The sequence below is a fragment of the Scardinius erythrophthalmus genome, assembly GCF_964197995.2.
Source record: "Scardinius erythrophthalmus genome assembly, contig: HAP1_SCAFFOLD_638, whole genome shotgun sequence".
NCBI classification, from domain to species: Eukaryota; Metazoa; Chordata; class Actinopteri; order Cypriniformes; family Leuciscidae; genus Scardinius; species Scardinius erythrophthalmus.
In genome coordinates, this window is record NW_028295983.1 from 1 (window position 1) to 25,297 (window position 25,297).

Genomic DNA, 25,297 nt, shown 5'->3' on the forward strand with positions numbered 1-25,297 from the left:
TATCATGGCTTTACAAACTCCTTAACCAGCATTTATCATTAACTTGGTAAAAAGTCAACTTACATTTGTTTATTGACGTACACTTTGCACACACAGTCCCGCTTGCACTTTCCGCTGAGTCACTCTCGCTGATGATGACTGGCAGAAAGTAGCGGATGCGCACGTGACTCGGCCTTTCCAACAATCTCTCAAAGTATATTCTCATTCATCAACACAGTTTCACTGATCCAGAATAAACATAAAACCCAGGATAGAGCGGCTGAGTGAATGTGGTCTGGACTGTGTGGATGAGACTCATTGTGTCTCTGTTGACGCTGTAGAAGGACAGAGTTCCTGCACTGTAATCCACACACACTCCTATTCTACGACTGATGGGCTTTACAGGGAGTTCAGTCTTAATGTTATTGTGTATGAATGAGTAACCGAAGAGAGAAATTGACAAACTCCAGGACTGATCATTATATCCAAACCGACACTTAAAACCCCGTCCCTTCCTGCTGATGCTCTTATATAACACTGATATACACACGTCATCAATCCCACTCCTCTCAATCTCCCAGTAACAGCGTCCACACACACTCTCTCTACACAACACCTGCTCATAATAATCAAATCTGTCTGGATGATCAGGATACGAGTGATCTGTGACAGTGCCAGTAATCACTCTGTTCTTCTCAGACAGAAGGAGGCATGTATGTGCTGTGTTCAGATCCAGAGTGAGCTGATGGAAATCTGATGGAGAGAAAACCCATTAGAATCAGGAATTATGAATCTGCCTGATCTTTTAATGTAGCATTTAGAAATATAAAGCAGTCAAAATAGTCAAAACAGTCTGAAAGTCTTTTGAAAGGTGGCCATTTTGTTCACATGATCAGCGACTTAGAGCATCATGGTAGAACATTAAAGTCAACTAGTCAACTGGTCTGTGCAATGGGGTGTAACGGTTCTCTGTAAAAAAAAAATCAAATCGTACAGTTATCCACCCGCGGTCCTTGCATTGCTGTTCATCTCACATATGACAACGCATCTATGATATGGTTTGTTGAGAATAACACCACATAAAACAGACAGACAGACAGTTTGGCTAATGTATGTGTCAGTCAATGGATAATCATACTGGCTTCCCAATAAGTTACAACAGCGATGATCAAAAACATGGAAAAAATTTCACTATTTGTAAATTGTTCAATGCAAGTGTCATATGCTCTAATATGAGCAGTCATTTATTATTTAAGCCTTGCCAATTTAAACATATAAGCGCAAGACGTTAAAGAGACTTGCACATCTCAAACAGCGCCTAAATACTGAGTTCTCTTTCAAGTCTTGCGCTTGAACGGACAAATTCACACGTCAAAATGCCCCTCTTAGCAAGTATCCTAGCAAACACAGTCAGTTATACCTTAAGTGAACATAAACAGATGAGAAAGACACGCATGTGTAACAGAATCATTGTACTAGATCTGTGTGTTATGCCTTAAAGTGACAGCAGCCTAATATTCCTGCTGTCTGTGTTTTTAATGTTGTAGTTTGTTCACTAGGACATCTATGTGAGCTAAACTGAGAATCATTTATCATTTCTACAGTAATGCCATATTGAATATATTCTGAAACAAAAAATCATATACTATGAAAGCAATTAAATGCAGCTGAAGACCTACACAGATATTCATCTTCCAGTTTCATTACCATCTACACAAAAGGAGAAAACATAGGACTAATTTTGTACTGCATTTGTAAACATGAATCATGTAACAAACTGTAACATGAACTGGGGCGGATTCAGGCGGATTCAGTCTCCTCGCGCCCCTCAGGAACCTGATGATCAGGTCGTGCTTCCCCACAGATCTCCCATCAACTGCATCGTGATGTGTGGCAAAAGAGGCAACATACACTTTGAGGGTGGAGGGAGACAGCTCTCCAACCCATCTTGCAGGAAGGAAAGCACAGTACTGATCAAACATCTCCGGGGACCTTCTCAGTGAGAAGAACACCACTCAACGAACAGGTTCCACTTCAGGACGTAAGCATTCCTCGTAGAGGGTGCTCTCGCAGAAGTGATGGAGTCTACGACAGCTTGTGGTAGATCACCCAGAACATCCACATCCCTTCCAGGGACCAGACATGGAGTTTCCAGAGGTCTGGACATTGACCCGAAGACCCAACTGACTGATATGCTGGAGCAGCAAGTCCCTGTGCTTGCACAACTGCTCCCGAGACTGAGCTTGTATCAGCCAGTCATCGAGATAGTTAAGGATACGAACACCACGCTCTCTCATGGTAGCAATGGACACCTCCGCGACGTTCGTAAAGACGTGGTGCGACAGGTCCTGCCTGAAGGGTTGGATTTTGTACTAATATGCTCGACCCTCGAACGCAAAGCGCAGGAATGGCCTGTGGGAGGATGGAGACATGAAATTACATGTCCTTCAGGTCGATCGCTGCAAACCAATCTCAGGGACAGATGCATTCGAAAATGCATTTCTGCATTAGCATCTTGAACGGAAGCTTGTAAAGAGCCCGATTCAAGACTCGCAGGTCCAAGATAGGCTGTAAGCCACCGCCTTTCTTGGGTACAATGAAGTACGGGCTGTAGAATGGACTTCATATTGGCTGGAGGAACAGGCTCTATCGCATCCTTCGCCAGTAGGACTGTGATCTCCGCGCGCAAGACAGGGGCACGTTCGCTGAGCACCGAAGTGTAACGAACACCGCTAAACTTGGGGGACGCCGGCCGAACTGAACCGTATAGCCGAGTCTGATGCGGAGGAGCCAGCTGGACTGGTTGGGATGCACTTTCAAGGCTTCCATGAGCCGGGGCAGGGGGACCAGAGGCACCACAGACCAAGGTGGGGCAGTGAGGTGGATGACAGGGACACGACTCTGAAGGCTCGGGGGCGGCCTGAAGAGGGCTCTGAGTTATCAGTGCAACACTTACCTGTCTCCACAGATCAGCAGGGGGTGCATGAGAAGGCGTACTCGGGTCCTTGAACTGCACCAGCTGGCGATACAAGAGGGGGCTGGGGGTAGCAAGGCTTTACAGGGTTGCACACAGCCAGTCTGGCCCTCTTGGGACCCAGGAATAGAGGAATTTGCCCTTTCTTTAAAAAAGTGGGTGGAACAAAAGCAGAAATTCTCCACCCAGCCCTCTTCGGGGGGAAAGAGTGGTGTGGTCACCATGTCCCGAAGAGCTCGTTCCTCCATCCTTGGGGATCTGCCACCAGCAGTCGAGTGGAGGCAGCAGCGGGCTGCCGGGGCAGGATGGGCCAGATCGTCTCCATCTGCGAAGAACTGTTGGGTGAAGTTCTCCACCGTGTCAACGAAGAACCCAGCCTGGGAAATGGGGGAGTCCAGGAACTGAGACTTGTCGTTCTCCCTCGTATCGGCCAGGTTGAGCCAGAGATTGCGGTCCTGGAACACCTGAGTGGACATCGCCAGATCGACTGCACAAGCCGCAACTTTTGTGCCCTGGAGAGCGAGGTCGGTTGCAGTGCGGAGCTCACCCATAAGCTCACGGTCTGGATTACCCTCATGCATTTCCATGAGTGCTTTGGCCTGGTGGACCTGCAGCAATACCATGGCATGCAGGAAGGAAGCGGCTTGCCCACAGGCTTTGAAAGCCTTGCCCGTGAGAACGGATGAGAACTTACAGGCCTTAGAGGGGAGACGAGGATCACCCTTCCAGGAAGTAGCAGTCGCCGGACACAGATGCTTCATGACAGACGGCTCAACTGGAGTGATAGCCTCGTAACCCTTTGCCGTTCCTCTGTCAAGAGTAATGAGAGTGGAGGAGGTGCTAAGGCGGCTTCTGGCATAAAAAAGGTGCCGTCCACGACCTAGTAACCTAGTGAAAGGCCCACGGGGACTGGCTACCGGGTGGGGAAGCCCTCACTGTGATCCTCAGATCACCCATGCCACACGGCACAGTAGCTCACTTCTGGGGTGGGCCAGAAGGGGCGCTAGAGCGGGGCCTCCAGCTTCACGGATGAAGGCGAGTCTCGATCTCAACTCTCTCCACCTATAGCTGGTGTGTGGTGAGCGCACTGGCGCCGTTGTTCTGTGGCTGCCGTCGCATCATCCAAGTGGATGCTGCACACTGGTGGTGGTTGAGGAGAGACCCCTGATATGATTGTAAAGCGCTTTGGGTGTACAGTAGTACATATGAAAGCGCTATATAAATGCCTCATTCATTCATTCTATTCAACACCGAGATAGTCATGTTCCCGCAATGAGAACATGAACCATCCACAAAAGCTGCTTCAGCGTGCTGAATGCCCAAACACAAGATACATCTATTGTGACCGTCAGCTGGGGACAGGGAACGACCGAACCAGCCTGTGCATTGACTCTTTTTATCGATACTCAAAGTTATAATACACTAAGCGTGATCTCAATCAGTATGGTACGTCTGACTATGTTGAACATGACCGAACTGAAAGGGAACACCTTTTTATTTAATATCATTTTATTTAATATCACCTTTTTATTTAATATCATATAATATCAATTTAATATATGTATCTTTGCTCTGTTCTATTTATTTGTGCTGTTACTTGAAGTTTGATTATTTGCTCATATTTTCTTTTTTCTTACTTGACAGTAGTCCTTTTTTCCATGAACATACAGTAGCACATACCGAACAGTACCAGATGTGTGTGTTTGTGTGTGTGTGTGTGTGTGTGTGTGTAGACATACATTTTCGTACTCCTGTTGTTATCCTGATCTCTCCTCCATGATCCACACTAGAAAACACACACAATATCACAATCAATCATAGACGTAATGGTTTTTACTGTACAAACTGTATATTCTCTCCCCTTACACTAAACCTACCATCGCACAAAATGTAAAAAAAATACAAGAAGAAGACAGAGTTAATAAAGTTACACGTTTTTTGTTTAAATAAATGTATAAATAAAATAAGAGACAATAAAATAGAAATAATTTAATCTAATAATTAAATTCTAAATTAAATGAATGAACAAAAAAAAATCAATATTTAATATGCTTCAAAGACTGGGAAAATATAGGAATGAACTAAAAAAATAAAAAAATAAAAAAATCAACGAAAAATCAATGACTTGCTGACGTGCACAAAAACCAGACATGTATTGGGCTTTTCTTGATTTCATCTTCATCCTCCTCCTCCACCTCTTCATCTTCCTCCCTGTTAAAGTAAGGACACTCTCATATGTCCTGACTACAAATGAAAACATCCTCAAACTGCTGAGGTGTTGTAGCTGCAGTCTGGACTAGAGGCCTGGGAGGGTTGTTTGGAGGACTAGGAGATGGTAGGTGCTGATGAAACCAATAGTTCCTCTAAGGATGAAGGACCTGACTCAGGCTGAGTTTGAGTACCCCTACTCCTCCATGGATGTCAATACCACCACAAATGTCATCTGAAGCACTTGTACCAAGTATTGACAAGGCCTTTTCTTCCTCTGCTGTGAGAAGGGGGGACTCATTGGTCCCACCACCTGTTTTATTAAATGTTGTTCACTGCAGTGCCCTTTTCCTTTTAGCAAGGCTGGCACAGTCCTGCCACTTCTTCCTGACCTCCTTCCCTGATCTTTTAATACCCCTAGTTGCAGTCAGTTTGTAGCAATATCCTCCCAGATATTTTATTTTTGTTTATTTGTATGACTGCCCCTAAACCTGCTGGGGGAAAAAAAGTTTGTATAGCTCCACCTCCTCTAAAATTACATTAATCTCCTCTTTTTGAAAAATGTATTTTCTTTGTTTTTTTGGTTCAGCCATTTTGCTGGTGTCTCCACCCGTAGGTTTGTGCTTTTATAGATGATTGGCCTAGTAGAAAATGCACATCAGATGAAAACAATTAGTCTAAACATTTCAAAATACAAGCTTGTGCTACAATTATGAGCCATTCTACAAGGTGACATTTCAGCACTTGACATACAGACAGTGACTATTAAGTATCACTTAAAGCACATCTGCGTGCCATCGTGCATTTTTGTGAAACGCATGTGAAATGAACACGAACGTTTGTAAAGTCGCTCGTAGAAAATACTTGTAAGTGCTAAGATCCATCGTTATCAGGTAACGCAGCCCAGGAAAGTTAAAACATTGATTTAAGATCAGTTGAGGTCCTGCATTAATCAAACTTTCTTTATAATCCACATGCATAAAGTGAGATTACTGTGACAATGACAGTAAAATGTAAACAATAAGCTGTCCATAACAAAAGTGTCATCAACAGCCCATCTCATACTTAACTAAAACTGCACACATTCAATAAGACAGAAATCTTATGATTCTATCAATCAACCACACATATCCCAGTCAGACCTGCATCATTGAGTGAGACTTGGCAAAAGCTTAACTACAGATTTTAAAACTCTGTTTCTGTAAATTTCATTCTCTAATTGACCTGATTGAAACCTTAGGTTTGCATTAATGATTTGCAATTAAAACAACTAATTTAGACAATTTTATAATTGTAATTACGAAATTCTGTATTTCTATGTTTAATTATGTGTTTAATCTTATGCATACCGCTGGTAAATATACTAGTTATATTGATACCTTACCTTTAATACATCCAGACAAAGTCTAAATTCCACTACCAGATCACTGTGGTAGTGAAGAATCTAGTGATCAAATGAGACCTGCTCACTAAATATATGACTCTGAAAAAGGAAACCTTATTTACACTCGCACTTTTGACATGAATTCATCATGGGGTTTCCTGCTAAGACAAAAGATGAGATCAAACACCCACTATACAATACAATAAAACCCACTAATCTGGAGAGAATATCTTAGAGAAAGAGCATAAAACAGCCTTGCAGCTCAGGATTTTGTAAGTACAGAAGTCCAGTATTTACATCAAGGTCTTTTATTTTAGTATGCGTTTTGTGGTCTTATTTTAATGACTTATTTATTTATTTATTTATTTTCAATAACCATGCATAAACTTTATTTTGTCCAAAATACAAACATGTACATACATGTCACTCACATTTAGCACATTTGAGACTTTAGCAATTAATGTGTTTATAAGCAACTGAAAAACACAATTGTCAGGGAATGTCAAAACTTTTCCAGGGCCCCAAAAATTACATTCTGGGAACCAAAAACTAATGTTCTGGGAACCTAAAATGGTAAGCTAGGATGGGGCCCATTGGCCCACATTTTCAGCTGGGATATTATTTGTAAGAACAAACTATTTTTGCTTATTAAGCATGCATGCTCATTGTAAATACTGTTGGCCCCCAGTGGGCCACAGATGGAATTTGGGAGACACAGACTCAGCCTGCACTTTGGTCTGTCCCACAAAGCCTCACCTAGAGCCCAAAATGGGGGTTCAAATGTGCCCTGCCTTTCATGCTGGTGTCAGGGCCCACAATGGGCTCCCGAATGTGTGCTTAATTTTCTCCCTGTGGGCTCCACAAAAGGACATGATTGTTAGGCAAACACTGAATGTAAAGTCTTTGCCTGAGACAGTCTGTATTGTAAAAAGTGCTATATAAATAAAGGTGACTTGACTCACATGGAGTTTATGTAAATTACCTCATAAACAGTTCTGGGTTTGAATATATGTACCATTTCTCACCACAAGGTGGTAGTGTTGGTATAAGATTTCATGGTTTAATTCATTTGTAACATTTAACTTAAGAATTTCTTCAAAAGCGTATGTAAACTGTTCATGTAAATAATGTCTTTGGATACCACTTGAAACATGTGAGTTAATTTATATATTTATTCTCTTTCTATTGTAGTTAGACACACACACACACACACACACACACACACACACACATAAACCCCATTCATAAACCTGGATATATATACACATGCACCTATGGTGAATTTATTATCCTGTAAAGTCCATCTAATAAGCCTCCTTTGTGTGAAGCTGATCAGGTCCAGTGTGAAAAGAGCATACTTTCGATAGAAAATAAAATGTAATTTTGTGGGGAAATCATTGAAATGGTTTGTCATTTTTATATTATTGTTTGCTATATTTATTTGTTTGGTCAGTGTCTTTGTCTTGGTCAGTGTCAGTGGCTTGTTTTTTAGCTGTTGTAAGTAAAATGATGGCTGAAATAACTGAAATCATTTGACAAAGTGATATGGAACTGTAATGTGGTCAAGACATGACTGGAACTAATTAAGGTGTGGGTTTACTGGAAAATAATTACACACCTTAGAAAGTTCATCAAACAATCAGAATGAAGCATTCATTAGTATAACTACAGCTAAACCTCTGTTAATTATCAATAAGAAATGTTATAGAGGTATGAAAGAAATACAGCTAAACTGGTTTGTAATACGTGAAGATGGTAATGCTGTTTTTAGTTGTTTAATAAAAACTCTTCCTTCTTCACATACTTGAGTTTGTCCAGTGTGCAGTTTGGATCCTCCAGTTTTTCAGTGAGCAGTTTGACTCCTGAATCTCCTGGGTCCTGTAGCTCAGATCCAGCTCTCTCAGGTGTGAGGGGTTTGAACTCAGAGCTGAAGACACATAACCACAGCCTTCCTTTGTCACCATACAGCCAGACAACCTACAGACACACAGCAATAGTCCACATGACTTTATATTACATTTATATCTATTTCAGCCATTCATTAGGTGTCATTTATTTGTAACTTCAAAAAAAAAAAAAAAAACTTAAATAGAAATGTCTGGTGACTAATTAAAAATATAATTGATGTAATGTGTAACTGAATATGACAACATTTTCAACAAGTATTTTCAGCATATTAGACATACAAATAAGAGTGAAAGTGTGCAAAAATATATGCATATTATTTGCAATGTTCAAATGCATTACTTTGCAATGAATTCTATTTGTTAACCCTCTGGGGACCAAGCTGTTTTTGGGGTCCTTGAGATGTTCTGACATGCCTTGATATTTGTGCTTTTTTCAGTTATTTATAAACATGTTAATGGCAAAGGTGTAAATTCACTCTATATAGCACAAACAGGGCTACCATAATATGTGAGCAACGTGTATGTAGATGTTTGTATTTTTAAGAGAATAATGTTTATGCGTGGTTATTGGAAAAAAATAAAATGAAAGTTGCTGATTTAAGAACACAAAACACATAATAAATATGTGTCCACAAGACTTTTGACTAATTGATGTTGTCCCTTTGAATTCTAGCTTCAAAATTATGTGTAAATCATCCTGCCTGATTGTTCACATGAAACACTACATTGATTTAAACATTGTAAAACAGTTTTTTTGTCAGAAGAGGTTTATGCGTGGGAGTGGTAATGGGTCATCAATATTAATGAGATTCAGACCAGAGGTGTGACATAGACGCTCCCCCAAGTGTTAACCTGTTAAGCTGCAACGCCACTTTTGAAAAATCCCCAGAAATGACATACCCAAACTTAAACAGATACAGTTCATGAACCCTTTGTACTAAAAGCACAAGTATGATCTCATTTGAAAGCTGACACCTGGCAGTTTATTGTAAATGTAGAATTAATTATTGTCATAATGAAAAAAATTGTTATAAATAGCTTCAAAGTTTTGTAAAGTTATTAGAAATTAATTTTTATGAAACATCCTCATGAAAATAAAATTGAAGTTGGCCCTGGAGCAATCTAGAAATGCACTACAGCTAAAGCCACATGTCTAAACATTTTATATTTAAAATCTGAAGATAATAAGTCCAAAACTCTGTATTTAGTTAAATGTTTTCAAGACCATGTCAATGACTTTATTTTGATTTGCTACTTTAAAATGCTACTGATGTTTATTGCCATCTTCTAAACATCAATTCAGTATATTGTCTCTATTGTTTTGTGGTGCAAACGAGCCCCATTCAGTCTCAGTCTCCCCCTGCACACATTCACACCTCTCCAGCCTGGTTATGGCTCGAAATATGCATTTCTTTTGTCTGCATTATAGTTACTAACGACTGGCTATTCACATGCTATTCATAGGGTTTCAATCCCTAAAATCCCTAATTTCTTTTATCAAAGTTCTCACTTAACATTTAAAAACTGGATCAAATGCCCAGCTTGAATTTCAGTAAGCATATTTAGAAAAAAAAACATAAAAGGATAACTGCTATATGTGGCAGGTGCACCTAGGGCTAGCTAGCATGTTAGCTTAGCACACCATCAATACACGACAATTTATGAGATTAAAACCATGTTTGTGCTCCAAACTTAATTTATAACGCAAGTCGAGTGTTTTAAATAATCTTCTGTGATATAATTTCGCTTCAGATAAAAAAATCAGACAGAAAATATATATATATATTTTATTCTGCACAATGATAAAGTCTATATCGATTAGCATTACATTATAAATATAATCTATTATTATGGAAATACCTGACATTACTCGAAGAACACAGGTAAACCAAATATCATTTCAATCATGTTTATTGTCTTCAAAACATGTTACAGCGATCTCTGCTAGCTTTGAACTATGGCTTTGAATGTGTTCGAGACTTCCTGGAATGTCACATGATCATGCCTCTTCTTCATGTTATATATATGGACAATTATTGTGCATGTAGCGCCCTCAGGCTGTTGGTATGGATTGAAAACACAATACATCACAGTATCCAGCACTCATAATGATTACATCGACGCATTTGGGCATAAATTCAATAAATATTATTCCTGTCTATAGAAATCTGATGAAAACCTATGAAAATATATCAATATTTCTCCAAATCTGCACATTTTTGAGCTAAAGCCCTGAGGGACGTTGTTTTGTGTATCGCTGTCATGACGACAGCACGGGAGTTTTTTATGAATGAAAGCGGCTGACGCGCATAATTCATATTAAAGGTATCGACTCATTTTTTCATTTCATAACTCCTGACACAAATTAAGACATAACTGTCACTATAAGTTTTTCAGAATACAATAGTGGTCAAATACTGAAACTTGAGTCTTATATCTTTTTAATGATGTATAGTTTGTCAATGTATAACATTAAATCTGATAGTAATTTTTAACTAAATAAAAAAAAAAAACGCTTCAGTGCGCCGACGCACTGGTGAAGCTTAACAGGTTAATGGGCCATCAGTGAGGCAGCCTGAACAAAGAATGAGGAGATTCAAATGTTTTGTTTTTCAATCTGTTTTATTGTAATTTTGTAAAAACAAAAGTAAAGGCAGGTATCTCACAGTAAATGCTTATGCCCCGTTGATGCGGGCTCTAAGCAAATCAAATGTGACCATATATTGCATATATATGACCTTTTATATTAACATTACCAATCAATAATTGTTATGTTGTGCATGCATAACAACACATTTGTTGCAAAGCCACACAGGCACATATAGGCTACATTTGTATCATCACAAAGTATATAAACAAAATGTAACTAACATCTGTAAAATAGTAGGTAAATATGTACTTACTCTTTTTGATTTTTGTTGCTGCGTGTCCTCGTTGCAGTGGAAGGCGAGAGTGAACAAGCTACATTCCTTTTAAAAAAGTTACAAAACATATGTAACATCAACCAATCTCCAAAAATAAATAATAAAGTCATACAGGCTCATATTATTAACACTAAGTATAAACAAAATTGAACTAACACCTGTAAAATAGTGGGTAAATATGTACTTACTCTTTCTGATTTCTGACTGTGTTGCTAAGCGCACTCCGAGTTGCAGGCGGAGGTAGTGATGAAGCTACATTCCTTTTAAAAAAGTTGAAGAATATTATTACATAAATATAACTATAGTAGCATTAGTCTATAATGAATTACTGATGTAAATAATTTTAGACGCGTGCAATAAGCCTATATGCGTGTCAATGGGCCATTACCGGAGAGGCACACCGCAAACATTAGCCTAACACATTTGTGCACTTCATTAACTGGGTATATTTACACATTTCAGCACATTTACACACATTTACAACTGATATTTGCGAGCATGCATCGTTAATGATAATGAGGCAGCATTTATATAGTAAAAATATAATCTAAACACCTACTAGGCCTACTTTCTAAAATAATTTCTAAATTCTATCTTTCATACATAATGATCTAAACATATCATTTAGGCTACACATACAAATACAAATTTCCTAACCAAGGGGTGTAGCATATGTACACAAAAAAACAAAACAAAACATTTTTAACGTTGAAATGTTAAATTCATGGTATAGATATGCACTTTCATTAGATCGTGTTGAATATAGGTAGATATAAAATGTCAGTACTCTGGATGGCAAGTCCACCCAGTATAATATGTAAGCTCATGTTTTGAATAGCTTGTCAACTAATGCAAGTAAGAATAAATACTTACTCATCCGAAATTCTATCCACGGCTGGATCAAGTAGCTCTTCAAAATACAAACGGTCGTCATCAGAGTAGTCGCGCTCCTCTTCTGATGAAAATCTGGACTCTTCGTCGCTAGTATCCAGGACGAACTGAAGGGCTTCCGCACCGGTGTACCGTGTCATCTTCCCAACGCGCAGGTGACGAAATGATGAAACTTGAAGCGTTTAATGCATTTGCTTGGGGGCGTTTACCTGTTTTGCATAGATGGCTTAGCACATTATCTTGTGAATAGCGCGCTCCGTGAGTAGGCGTGAACGAATTAAAGTCAATGAGCTCGTAATGAGCTCGACTGGAATCGCTCTCTTTTTATACAGATTACAGAAGCTGATAATATTTGTTTTTTATATAAATGACTTCATTTAACAGATGCGATCTCAAGCTTTATGCCCGTGGGTCTGTTTGCCTGTTTGACTGAATTTTCGCGGAGTTATAGATCATTTTCGAACGCGTTTCAAATGGGAGTTTACTGACAGAGAGAAGGCAGAAATCGCATAATGTTAAAGTTTCTTTATTTGTCAAAAAGCAAAACACTTTATTTTTATTGTGAGTATACAGAAAAAAAAATAGAAACTGAACAGGATCGATTGATGTATAACACGAAAATTAAAGATCAAAATTAACAGAGCATTTTGTGTTTATTTTTCATTGCTAAAAAAAAAAACGAGCAAAACGCGCCGGCGCGTTTTTGGTCCCCAGAGGGTTAATAAATTATGAACTAAAATAATTAAATATTTTATTTTAGCAGAAAAATGCAGGGAGCTAATGACAATAAAAACATTATTTACACACCTTAATACTTCTTAATTGTTGAGAATATTTAAAAACATTTCTCATTACAAAATTGGGAAAATATTTGGTGCATGTTGCATATTAAATTCCATGTTATGAGTGGCCCAAAATCACTTGCAGTGGACTCAAACTCAGCTCCTGTAAGGCCACTGCCCTACTTAGTTTAGCTCCACTCTAATTAAACACGTCTGATCCTGCTAATCAAAGCCTTTAGGATTAGTAGACTAAACTCTGCAGGACAGTGGTCTTCCAGGAGCTGAGTTTAAGACTACTGATTTACTGTGAATCAAGCCAATGTGAAACACTGAAAACAGGATCATGAGCTACTTGCTTGTAAATGAAAAATGTGCATGTTAGATTGTATATTTATATAATTACATCACAATTGTCTCGTCCCATTGTTTCGTACACTTGGCAGTTTATTGTCCCTCACAATTGTGTCGTCCCTGGAAGCCCCTCAGCGAGCCCACCATTCCACTAGCATGTAGAGGGCGGGTGAACTGGTGAAGTGATGGGCCACAGTGGAGATGAAGAAGGTAGAAGCCAAGGGGTGAACTGTTCATGAGCTATTGATGGATTGATGGGCCAATGTGGAATCCTGGACACGGTGGCTGGAGTAGGATTCCAGGCATCCACAGTCCATGATGGTGCTGAGGACTGGAAGCCCCTCAGTGAGCCCACCATTCCACTAGCGTGTAGAGGGCGAGTGATGGGGCTGACAGGAGGCAGAGGAGATGAGGATGGCGGCTGGATGATGAGAGGAGGTCAGAGAGGGAGGTTGGGTGGGAATTCAGGAACTGACGGCGTAGCGGAGACATTCTCCGCTGAGGGCTTGGGTAGCAAGGCGGCGGCCAACTTTGCCGGAGACGGACTCTCAGGCATGAAGTGATGCAGCTCAGGCTTAAAAGGCATGACGTGAAGAAGCTCAGGCTTGACAGGCATGACGTGAAGAAGCTCAGGCTTGACAGGCATGACGTGAAGAAGCTCAGGCTTGACAGGCATGACGGTCTTGACAGGACGAGACTCTGGAAGGGCGGTCTTGACAGGACGAGACTCTGGAAGGGCAGTCTCGGTGGGACGAGACTCTGGAAGGGTGGTCTCGGCGGGACGAGACTCTGGAAGGGCAGTCTCGGAGACTCTGGAAGGGTGGTCTCGGTGGAACGAAACTCTGGACGAAGATAGGAGGTATGGCAATCAAGATGGCTGGTGACGGTGGTTGAGTGGTGATGTTAGAATCAGCCTCACCCACGGTGAAGGCTGAACCGCTCAACCACAGCACATGATCCAGGTATTGTTCGAACGTGCCTGGGATTGCAGCTGCTGGAGCTTGCTGGTGCAGATGATCATCCAGTCCACAGCAGAAGACAGTTTTTAGGACATTATCTGCCCAGTCCACATGGTGAGAAATTTCGAGGAACCTCTCGACATATTTCTCAATCAGTTGGCCATCCTGGAAATAGGTTACAAACTGATCTGCAGGATTCAGCAGGGTACGGAGATATTGATAAGTGATGACTGATACGGATGATGACAGGTTACGGGTGAAACTGATTTACAAGAAAACACATGGTGCACAAACACAGAAGGCAAAACAAAGTCCAAGACAGGTGTCACAGTGACAACAATCTTCAAAATTCATACTAAGCCATATCCCATTGGATCAAACATTTATTACTAGAATTGCCAGCCAACTGGTAAAAAACATTGTTTCAAATAATCGTTATTTGGCATGTGGTATTATTTTGAACCCTGAATGAGATGCTAAGGATATCCAGTACACAGCCACTAGATGGCACTACTATCTTCTTCAGTGCTATCGGAAGCAAACCATGCCAAGTGGTACTCACTGCAGAGTCAAATGACGTCCAGCTCCTCCTCTCTGGACGTCTAATGGGTCTTAATTTGTGTCAGGAGTTAATAAAAAAATAAAAGTAAATAAAAAAAGGAATTGATACCTTTAATATGGAGACAAACACACAATTGCAACAATATATGATTTATATGTGTTCTCCAGGCCATGTCGGGTATTTTCATAATAATATATTATCTTTATAATGCAATGCTAATCGACATAGCCTTTATCATTGTGCAGAATACTATAAAATAATATATTTTCTGTCAGATTTTTTGATCCAAAGCCACACCAGATCACAGAAGAGTATTTAAAACACCCGTCTTGCGTTTTAAAGCAAGTTTGGAGCAAAAATATGGATTTAACCTCATAAATTGTTGTGTATTGATGGTGTGCTAAGCTATAAGGCATATTTTTCTGAGTTTACAATAAACTGCCAAGTGTCTGCTTTCAAATGAGACCATACTTCTGCTTTTAGTGCAAAGGGTTCATGAACTGCCATTTTTGGCGGGGGTGAAGGTTCACAGGTTAAGGCCAATTTTCTATTAACAGTCCCCACACCAAACAATATTTTTCTCAGACTTATTCAGTCCACATGGGTCATACTTCTCAACTCAGAAAATATGGACATCTTTATAAATACGGAAACAAAATCACAGTCCTGCAAATGTTGAATTTGTCTCTTCAAAATCCTTCATTGTGATAGTATATTGTTAATTATTTAAAAAACATTTACCTCAGTATCTCCAGCTGACAGTCTGAGCTCTTCAGTCCATCAGAAAGAAACTTCACTCCAGAATCCTTCAGGTCATTGTTACTCAGGTCCAGCTCTCTCAGAAAGAAGTTTGAGGATTGTAGAGCTAAAGACAAACTCTCACAACATTGAGCAGTGAGATTACAGCTATGTAGCCTGTGTGGAGAACAAAAAAAAACCCAGCAATATTAATGCTTATTAGATAGTGTTTATGATCTGTAGCATAGATAAATTTTAAAATAAAATAAAAATATATTAAAAAAAAAATATATATATATATATTTTTTTTTTTTTTTGACTGAAGTGATGTAAGCAAAGCTAAACATTGTCTTTATAAAATAACTAGTATTTATAATTTCTTAAATTTTTGATAAAATAAAGAATAATAAAATGGTTAAAATCCAGGTTCCTGAGTTTTGCCTGACATTTGCATTTAATATCATCACACACATTGATACATTTTTTAAATTTTTCTGAAGAGTTTTTGCAAACAAGTCACCCATGTAAGATTAAGCCCAATTAAAATGACTAACAATGTATATAAATGATAGTAAAGAAGCCTCTTACAGTGCTCTTCTGGTGTTTTTGATCACTGGCAGCAGTCTCATCACAGCTTCATCAGATCTTCTGTATTTCTGCAGTTCAAACTTCTCTTGAGTCTCTTCTGACATCAGGAGCACAAACACCAGACCAGACCATTGAGCAGAGGACATATTCTGTGCTGAGAGATTTCCTGAGCTCAGATTTTCCTGGATTTCCTCCACAAAGTCATCTTTCAGTTCACTCAGACAGTAGAAGAGATTGATGGTCCTTTCTACTGATTTCTCCTTATCTATTTTCTTTTTGATATAGTCAACAGTGTCTTTAACGTTCTCAGATTTGAGTTCCAGTCCTGGCAGTAGTTCCTCCAGGTCACTCTGATTGGACTCCAGTGAGAGACCCAGAAGGAACTGGAGGAAAAGGTCCAGGTGTCCGTTCTTGCTTTCTAAAGCCTTTTTGATTGCAGCCTTATGAAGCTGAAACAGTGGCTTTTTGGACAGTGTCCATGCCAGTTTTTCTTTCCAGCATTGAAGAAATAGGTCAGCTTTCTCATCTTTGCCCATCAAAAACACATAGAGAGCAGCAAGGAATTCCTGTACGCTGAGATGTACGAAGCTGTAAACTTTTCCGGCTAAAAACTTTTCCTCCTGAAAGCTTTGAGTGCAAAAACCAGAGAACACAGACACTTCACTGACATCTAACCCACATTTCTCAAGATCTTCTTTGTAGAAAATCAGTTGACCTTTCTCCAGCTGTTGAAAGGCCAGTTTCCCAAGCTTCAGAATAATCTGATCAAAAGACCTGACTTTGGCTTTAGGTTCAGGACTGTATTTCATTTTGATCTGTTGATGCTGAGTAAGAAAGATGTGTACGTACATCCCTGTGAGAGTTGTTGGTGTTTTGTCATTGCCCTCTTGAGCCAGTAGAGGCTCAAGAACAGTGAGCGAGATCCAGCAGAAGACGGGGATGTGGCACATGATGTACAGGCTCCTGGATTTCTTGATGTGACTGATGAGTTTTCTAGCAACCTCAGGACTGCTGTTTTTTTTAAAGTATTGCTCTTTTTGCTCATCGTTAAATCCTCGAACCTCTGTTACTTGATCAATGTAGTTTTGGGGTATCAGATTGGCTACTGCCTGTCTGGATGTGATCCAGATGAGAGCAGAGGGAACCAGGTGTCTCTCAATTAGGTTCGTAACTATCTTACTTGCTGTTGTTTTTTTATGAACATCTGTAAATCCATCACTTTCATTGAATCTCAAGGGGAAGCGACATTCATCCAGCCCATCAAAGATGAACATGACCTTACTGTCATCTTCAGGAAGGGAGGACAGTTCTTCACAACCACTAAAGAAGTATTTGTTAAGCAGTTCCATGAGGCTGTACTCTTCTTTAATCAAATTCAGTCTACAGAATGGGAGTGGAAAAATGAATACTATATCCTGATGTTCTTTTCCTTCAGCCCAGTCAAGGATGAATTTATTAACGGAGAATGTTTTTCCCACACCTGCAGTTCCCATCGTCAGCACTGTTCTGTTTTGTTGACCCATATCACTCTGGACTTTGAATATGTTGTTGCACTGGATAAGGGTCTCTTTGGCAGTCAATTGGTTCCGACTTGATTTGATCTGTATCACCTCATGGTTGTTCACTCTTCCTCCAGTCTCATTCTCCACCACATATAAATCAGTGTAGATATCATTCAGGCACTGCCGATGACCTGTCTGTGAATTACCAATCAATATCTGCTCATGGTCCTGTTTTAATTTGTTCTTCAGGCTGAGGCTGATTTCTGTGTAATCATGAAGAGCATGTTTATGTTCCTCTGCAGCTGAGCATTTGAGAAAGATAAAAAGTCAGCAAAGAGTAAGTGATCAGTTTTTAACTCCAACAATTCATGTTTTCACTATTATACTCTAGGGGATGCTAGTATGCATCTTCTGAAAGAGTACAGACCCTCCGGATCAAAACACGAAGAAGAAGCAGAAACAAGCGATAGAGCATCAAACAGCCTATAAAATCAAAACTGCCCAAATTTACCAAACGTAATGTCGAACCCACAAATCAATGCTTGATCATCATTCTGAATCTGATCCTGACGTAGTCTTTTACAAAAAGCTGAGAAATGTGTTTTGGTCAATGTATTTTTTTATGATACTTACCCACATAACCAGTGCAGATAAAAAAATGAATGCATGAAGCTAGAATAATTTTTTGTTCTGGTCTTTGTTTGCACATTTTGTTTTGTTTGCACACCTGGTAGGGGTGAGCAATGTGAACAATATCATATCATGATTTGAGTAATTGTATTTCATGCTAACAATATATATCACATTTAGTTGTTTTTGCTAGAGATAAGGTTCTTTCAATTTCAAATTTAAATTTCAAATTGATATAATTTGAATAAAAATATTTTTCAACACCGATTTCAACCGATATACCAGCAAAAACTAGGACTAGCTTAACCAACGTATGTGGTTCCATTTTTGATTAACTCCTAACGAGTGCTGAGTGGCCCCTCTAAACCAGAGTGTACTGCCCACGGGCACCATTTAGCGACAAAAAAATTAATAATCATATTTTCAAAACTACTACCTTGATCAACACAAAACATTTAAAAGATTAGAGTCTGAACTTTACAATGAATGTAGCCAATTTGATTAACTCCTAAGTAATGCAAATGCTTTATTTGCTAATAAATATAATTTTTTTATTCATAATTTATAAAATATGTTTTGGTAATGTAGCCAGCGGCGTCAGGTACTGGAGGGGAACTATATGAAACAACAATTATATAACGTTCGACTACGCCACCCGGTATATACCGGGAACTATCAGCCCCAAATCAGGGAGCGCACAGGTTCGTTACCAAAAGAAATGGGTGAGCAGAGAGACATAGGCCAGGGAATATCAATGATGAGGCAGTTTTATTCAAATACAAAATTTAAAACCATCAATACATTAATCTATCAAGGGCTCAATATTCACATGTCAAAAAGAAAAGGAAAACACTTTACAAGACTTCAAAAATAAAGAAACAATAAATTCAAACAGACAAATACACGAGAAAGCTTAATTGAGAGGGAGATGGCCTGCTGTGACCCTCAATTCACACAACACGCTTAATATCCCCACACACCCACTCTGGTGTAGTCAGATCACTCAATAAGCACAGCACTCGTTGTGAACCCCGTTAAACAGCGGCCAAACCCCTCCTCTATACCTTTCCCCGTCACGCTGTTTACAAGAAAAGAAAAAGACAAACAATAAACATTAACTAGCTGGTATGAGCCAGCCCCCAAAGAAAGAAACAGTCAGTTCACAAACACAAATGAGAATAACAAGAATACACAAAAACAACATTCATTTCAATCTTGTTCTGTAACTCAAAAGTAAACTTAAACGAAAAAGAAATTACATACAAAACACGCAAAAATGAGCACAAGACAAAATAAAGAAAAAGCTCAATTACAATTCGGAACAAACAAAAAAACAAATCAAAATAAAACCAGCAGGGCCACGATCGCCCGCACACAAAGAGCAAGCCGGCGAGAAAACAGCCACGCTTCCACTTTAGTTCTCACACTGCGGCGAGCAATCGTCCAGGCTCACGGTTAAGTTCAAGTTCGCTCCGACGAAAAGTTGACCAAAATAAGCCCAGGCAAGACAGCAGTGCGTTACGTCAACAGACGCGCATCTCGTCCCGCAATATAGAGGTGAAACCCTTGCACTCGTCACTCAATCTGTCGAACATGAAATAAAAATTACTAATAAAACAATAAAAGAGACAAACCACGCGAATGGCTCTCATACATACCGGAAACGTTCTCAGCGCAGCGTGCGTGTTCGCTGGCCTCAACATGCCGCCGGTTGCTCGTCAATGAACTACACAGACTCAAAATAGTAAATACACGTTCCATTGACAAATCCTCAAAACAGACGTAGGTTACCAACCTCAAAATCCGGGGCAGCCTGTGCACGGCCGCACAGAGCCGAGACGGCACTTAGCTACTCTCCCATTCATAAATGGCGGCCTCCGTAAAGGGGCGGTACGGGTGTCAACGCATCCCAAGTGACAAAAACCTCCCCATTTTATACCATGACAGAAGACTGCCGATAGGTTCAGCGTTCTCACATGACACTGGCCAATGATCAACACTTCACCCTGCTACAGTAACATGTACTGCAATGTGTCAAAAACATCATTCAGCTCATGAAACATGCACATATAGAAAATGAAAATGGCACCGCATTTTTTACAGCAGATTATTAGAATTAAAATAAGCCCAAAATCAACAATCCATTGCATTGATCACAAGATATTTTATCATAGAGGAACCATTTTAAAAATGACAATTAGGGGGCATCAAGGAATGAACAAAAAGGCTATCTTGGTTCCGAATGCTGTAACTTTTGATTACTTTATGCCATCACCACAAAATTTGATCCAGATGCAGCTCACATGTAGGTCTTGATGTAAGTAATCAACTCAGTAATTTTCATGGTGATATCTAAAGGTTAAAATTTTTACCCTATTCACGTGAGAAAAAAATGCATAGGCGTATGAATAGGCTATATTTGGGTCTTTTTCAAAACTTTCCCCTAATGGGATTCTTCGGGACTTTTTATTCCTTCCTCAGGACATATTGAGGATACAAAATCAGTTGAGTTTGCTTCTGTTGCAATTTGTTCAAGTTTGACCCTCATGAAGTGTCTACTTTTAAATGAACAAATTCAAATTCAAATAAAATGTTCTCTGATTATGTACTCCGTATTAGAGGTCTGCGCGGGATTGTTTTTTTTTCGTCCTGCTCCCGCTAGATTCTATTCCGCATGCACCCGTTCCCGCTTACAATTCACTCTCTTTGTTTACCCGCTATCCGCTTACAATGCTTTTCTTCCCGACCCGACCGATCCTGCTAAATTTATATCACGTTTCTAGAATGTCACATTTAAATGTCCCCTGCTGAAAGAGAGAGATTGGGTTTAACAAATATAAATTGTAGGCTATACAAAAATGGTAGCTATTTGATATTTTGATTAAAATCATTATTTTATTAAAATTATTTTAACATTTTACTGTCAAGACAGTAGCAAAAAAAAAATGTCACAGAAAAAAAAAAAGCGCAGAATATGAATAAACGAAAATTGTTGGCTTACAGGCCTAGCTATTGCGAAATTAAATAACTTTTTTAACAGAACTATTTAACATCCATGCAAGAAAAGAATGTCATGACAACCATTTCAGTGTCTCTCGTCCAAAAACTGACCAAAGTCTTTATGCTCTCTTTTAAGATGCAGTCAAAAAGAGTTGGCTTACTTGCTATACTGACAAATTTTTTTTTTTTTTTTTTTACCGAACTATTTAAAACATCCAGGCAAAAACAATAATGACGCTGACTGATGTTTCAGTACCAAGCGTCTCTCCTCCAGAATCCGACCACAAAGGCTGAATGCTCGCTCTGAAGTTGCATTCGTGGCCGGGATGCAAAGGACATACCTCGCCAGGTTGCTCAGGGCAGGGAACTGGGAACTGTGAGAATGCCACTATTGCAGAAGATTTATATCTTATCTATACTCCTGAATCTGGATATTTAATGATTTTGTTTCACATTCGTCTTCAGTATTGGGAGGACAACCCAATCTGCAAATTTACGGAGAACGGCAGGCCTTTTGGCAGATGTCGGCTCAAGATCTTCACCATGTGTATCAAACTTTAAATCCTGTCGCCCTTTTTCATCCATCATTTTCAAACCTTGCAGATTTGGTATCAGAAAGGTTGCTATTCGATAAAGCATGTGAACAATGGCGAAGTGCTATCTGTTGACATTCCTACAGCTGTGTCACATAGACGGTTGCAATTTCAGAGAGTAGAGGGTCCTTTTTGGCTGACTTGCAGTGCTCAATTAATCTCACGGAAGAACCAGTGAGGCACTTGGAGTCAGTTTCCAAGTCATCAGTTTCCTCCTTGAAGGGTTTAAGGAACGATACGACCAACTTCAGTGTGTTGGTGCTGATGTGTCTGATCTTGTCATAAATATTGCTCTCAGCCAGAACAGATACGATGTCTTCAGAATGTTCCAAAACAGAATTCAGTCAAATTCCACCGTGTCTCAAAAGATTGTTCCAGTGACTTTTGCAGCTTGCCCTGCTGTCCTGAATGTTTGAAATATGTAACCAACTTTTTAACATCAGTAAGAAGCTCAGCGATCTCTGATGACATTTCCATGTCCATGTTTCCACAGCAGCAGCAAACGCACTGGACAGGGTCATGTTTAGTATGTGTGCTGTGCAGTCTCGTGTATCCTCGTAAGGCACTGATCATGTTGGCTCCATGATCTGTGACACGATCTTACTGCCCATTTCTGTCGCATCAATGCCAAATACTCTGAGATTCTGCTGCAGGAGCCTTTGAATGTTTCCACCCGTCTTTGAGGTGCTTGGGTCGAAAGGGGCAGCAAAAAGCACTCTTGAATGACATTTTGCGATATGTTTCTGTTCATATCTCTGCGGTAATTGCGCATCCAAACTTGGATATTATTGCAGTGATTTCTTCAACAACATTTTTACGTAGACTCTTAGCCCTCGTTTTTGGGTCTCTTGATACTGTTACTACATACTTGATACTATGTCTGATCCTTACCTTTCTTTGCTCAATTACAAAACCTCTCCACTAGAGTGTGGTATGACCCCAGCTGAAATGCTTATGATTCGGAAATTTCTTACTACACTGCCATCTTGCTCAAAACAGAAAGGAAATGTGAAAATGAAGCAGAAATTTAAGCAACTGAAAGAAAAACAAAAGTTCTGCATGACATTGGGGATGGATGACATCGTCAAAATCAAAATTTACAGGAGCAAAACAGCTACAGTTAGGCAAAAAGTAGTTCCAAGAACTTATACTGCGAAAAAAATTATGCACAAATTCTCAGATGAAATGATCTGGCATGATCTGCTGAGATGAAGTCTGAAGAAGAAAGTGTGAAAGACCTGAATCAAAGCAATGCTGAGTCTGGTTCAACTGCATTGTTCACATGACTGTAAAATAAAGTGCTACTGCTCTTATAATGTTTGGGAAAATGTTCTTAGAACAACATTCTTAATAAATGACAACTTGCTACAAATTAAGTTTGATGATCAAACAGTCAAGTAATAACTCATTATTAAAGACCAGGTAACTTTGAACAAGGTTCTATTAACATTACAGGGAAATCGTTTTTTTTTATCAAGCTTGAGAAAACCTAGCCAGAATGTTAGCCAAAGTTCTGAGAACGTTCTCTGTTAGCTGGAACTAGTGAGGATGCTCTAATAGAGTGCAGATGTGATGTGTAAGCAATGGCTCCTAAGCACCAGCATAACAAGATGTACAGTTAGAGATTTACAAGATTACTTGCATAGAAGTCAAAGAAAAAAGTATTTTTTATTAGAACGTACCAAAACTATTTTCATTTGAAAATTAGATTATTTCTTTCATCTCTATTATCTCTCATCTCATCTGTAATAGAAAAATAGTTTTGATATGTTTTATACTGAAGTTATGAGGGGGGAAAAAACAACAAACAAAAACACAAACACAACAAAACCACCCCCACCCCTGCAATATTGCTATCGCCCACAGTTTGGGAAGCCCCATCTTACTGTTATGCTAATGCTGGTTTACCTGGTTTTACTCTGTGTTTCTCTGCTGTCTTCAAGCATTTTTGTTGATCTGTGAGGAGAAAGAAAGGAGAAATATAGAAGGTTAGAACTAAATAGAAGTTAAAGATAAATATTTAGTGATAAATTTCTTTATAGCACTACAAAGGGGTCAATAAGTTTTGAACTTCAGCCCTCTTTAACTGGTACAGTATCTGTAAAATGACTCTCATCTCTGAAACAGGCTAAACCTTTAAGTGGAGTGACAGTCATTCTTGGCTGACAAATCAGAGGATGTGTGTTATGTATGCAAGTCCTGCATGTACACGTTGTTCAGTGACTGTTTGCATTGTAATTAGTGTAATGTCAGCTTCGGCTTCCAGCTGTATTTACCTCTAAATTTGTCCACTAACTGCTCAGCCAAATGGTTTTCATTCATCTTTCTCAGGATGTCCAGTGTGATCTTAACAGCTCCTTCTGGTCCACAACGTGCCACCATTTGATCCACCGTGTCAGTGACGTTGGGCTTCTCCAGAGCAGCAGTTGAAGCAAGACCATCATTCTGTAAGTGCCATCTAAACTTCTTCAGTTTTTCACAGCTTAGATCCTCCAGTGTCTCCTGAAGCTGGTCTGGAGCAGATGTCATCATCTGTCACTGACTCACTTCTTCTGGACAAAAAAAAGAAAAAAGATTTGACCTGTCATTTTACCCCACCAACACTGAAAACAGCAGTTCTACAAACATGAAGATGGCCTCTAGAAGGTGGATTGGTTTTTAGCAGTGTTCACCCCCATTGTAATTTATGCTACACGGCTAACCTGGGGTGCGTTTCCTATACAACGTTTTAACTCGCTGCTTCACTATCATAGTGCGATGCATCGTTGAAGAATTCAACTAGCTAGTCACGACTGTTTCCAGAAACTATTGTCGCAAATTAGTCGTTCAAACACGTTAGTTAATGATGTCACGCAGATGGTGGAGTAATAACTACTGTTAATAAAACTGTTTGAGATCTAATTAATGCAAGATGTTTTGCTATAAATTACGAACATGGCATCTGAGGACTATTTATAATTTTTCTTAGTTATTTTGCTTTATTTCCAGATTCAATCAAAGGCTCGTTTTTAGTACTAGAGCTCATTCACACATGTGCACTTTCCAAGAACGACGTTTTGAATCACTTGACAAACTAAAAGACGTAATCAACATTTGTATGTATTCTAAATAAAAGACACAGATTGTACTGAATGTCAGCTTGCTAATTTGGCTCAACATAAGGATTTATTGAGTCCACATGCCATGAACGAGAAAAAGAAACTCTGTTTCTAACCACAGGTCGAGAGCTGTCATTCCAAACACAACTTTGCGATGCTGTTTGTGAATGTTCGTTGAAACGATGGTTTTGTGAAACACCGACTTGTTAAACTATGCGGATATCATT

The 25,297-nt window shown here is 39.4% G+C and overlaps 1 pseudogene across 1 annotated transcript; it reads right to left on the reverse strand.

Annotated features, from left to right (window-relative positions):
* Positions 1-2,351: 2,351 nt before the first annotated feature.
* LOC308686673 (protein NLRC3-like) lies at positions 2,352-24,501 on the reverse strand (annotated as a pseudogene). Its single transcript has 8 exons — positions 24,249-24,501; positions 23,881-23,928; positions 16,248-18,051; positions 15,663-15,836; positions 8,350-8,522; positions 4,693-4,739; positions 2,936-3,866; positions 2,352-2,391 (listed from the first exon to the last, which is right to left on the reverse strand). The product of its transcript is annotated as a protein NLRC3-like (transcript).
* Between the last annotated feature and the right edge of the window lie 796 nt (positions 24,502-25,297).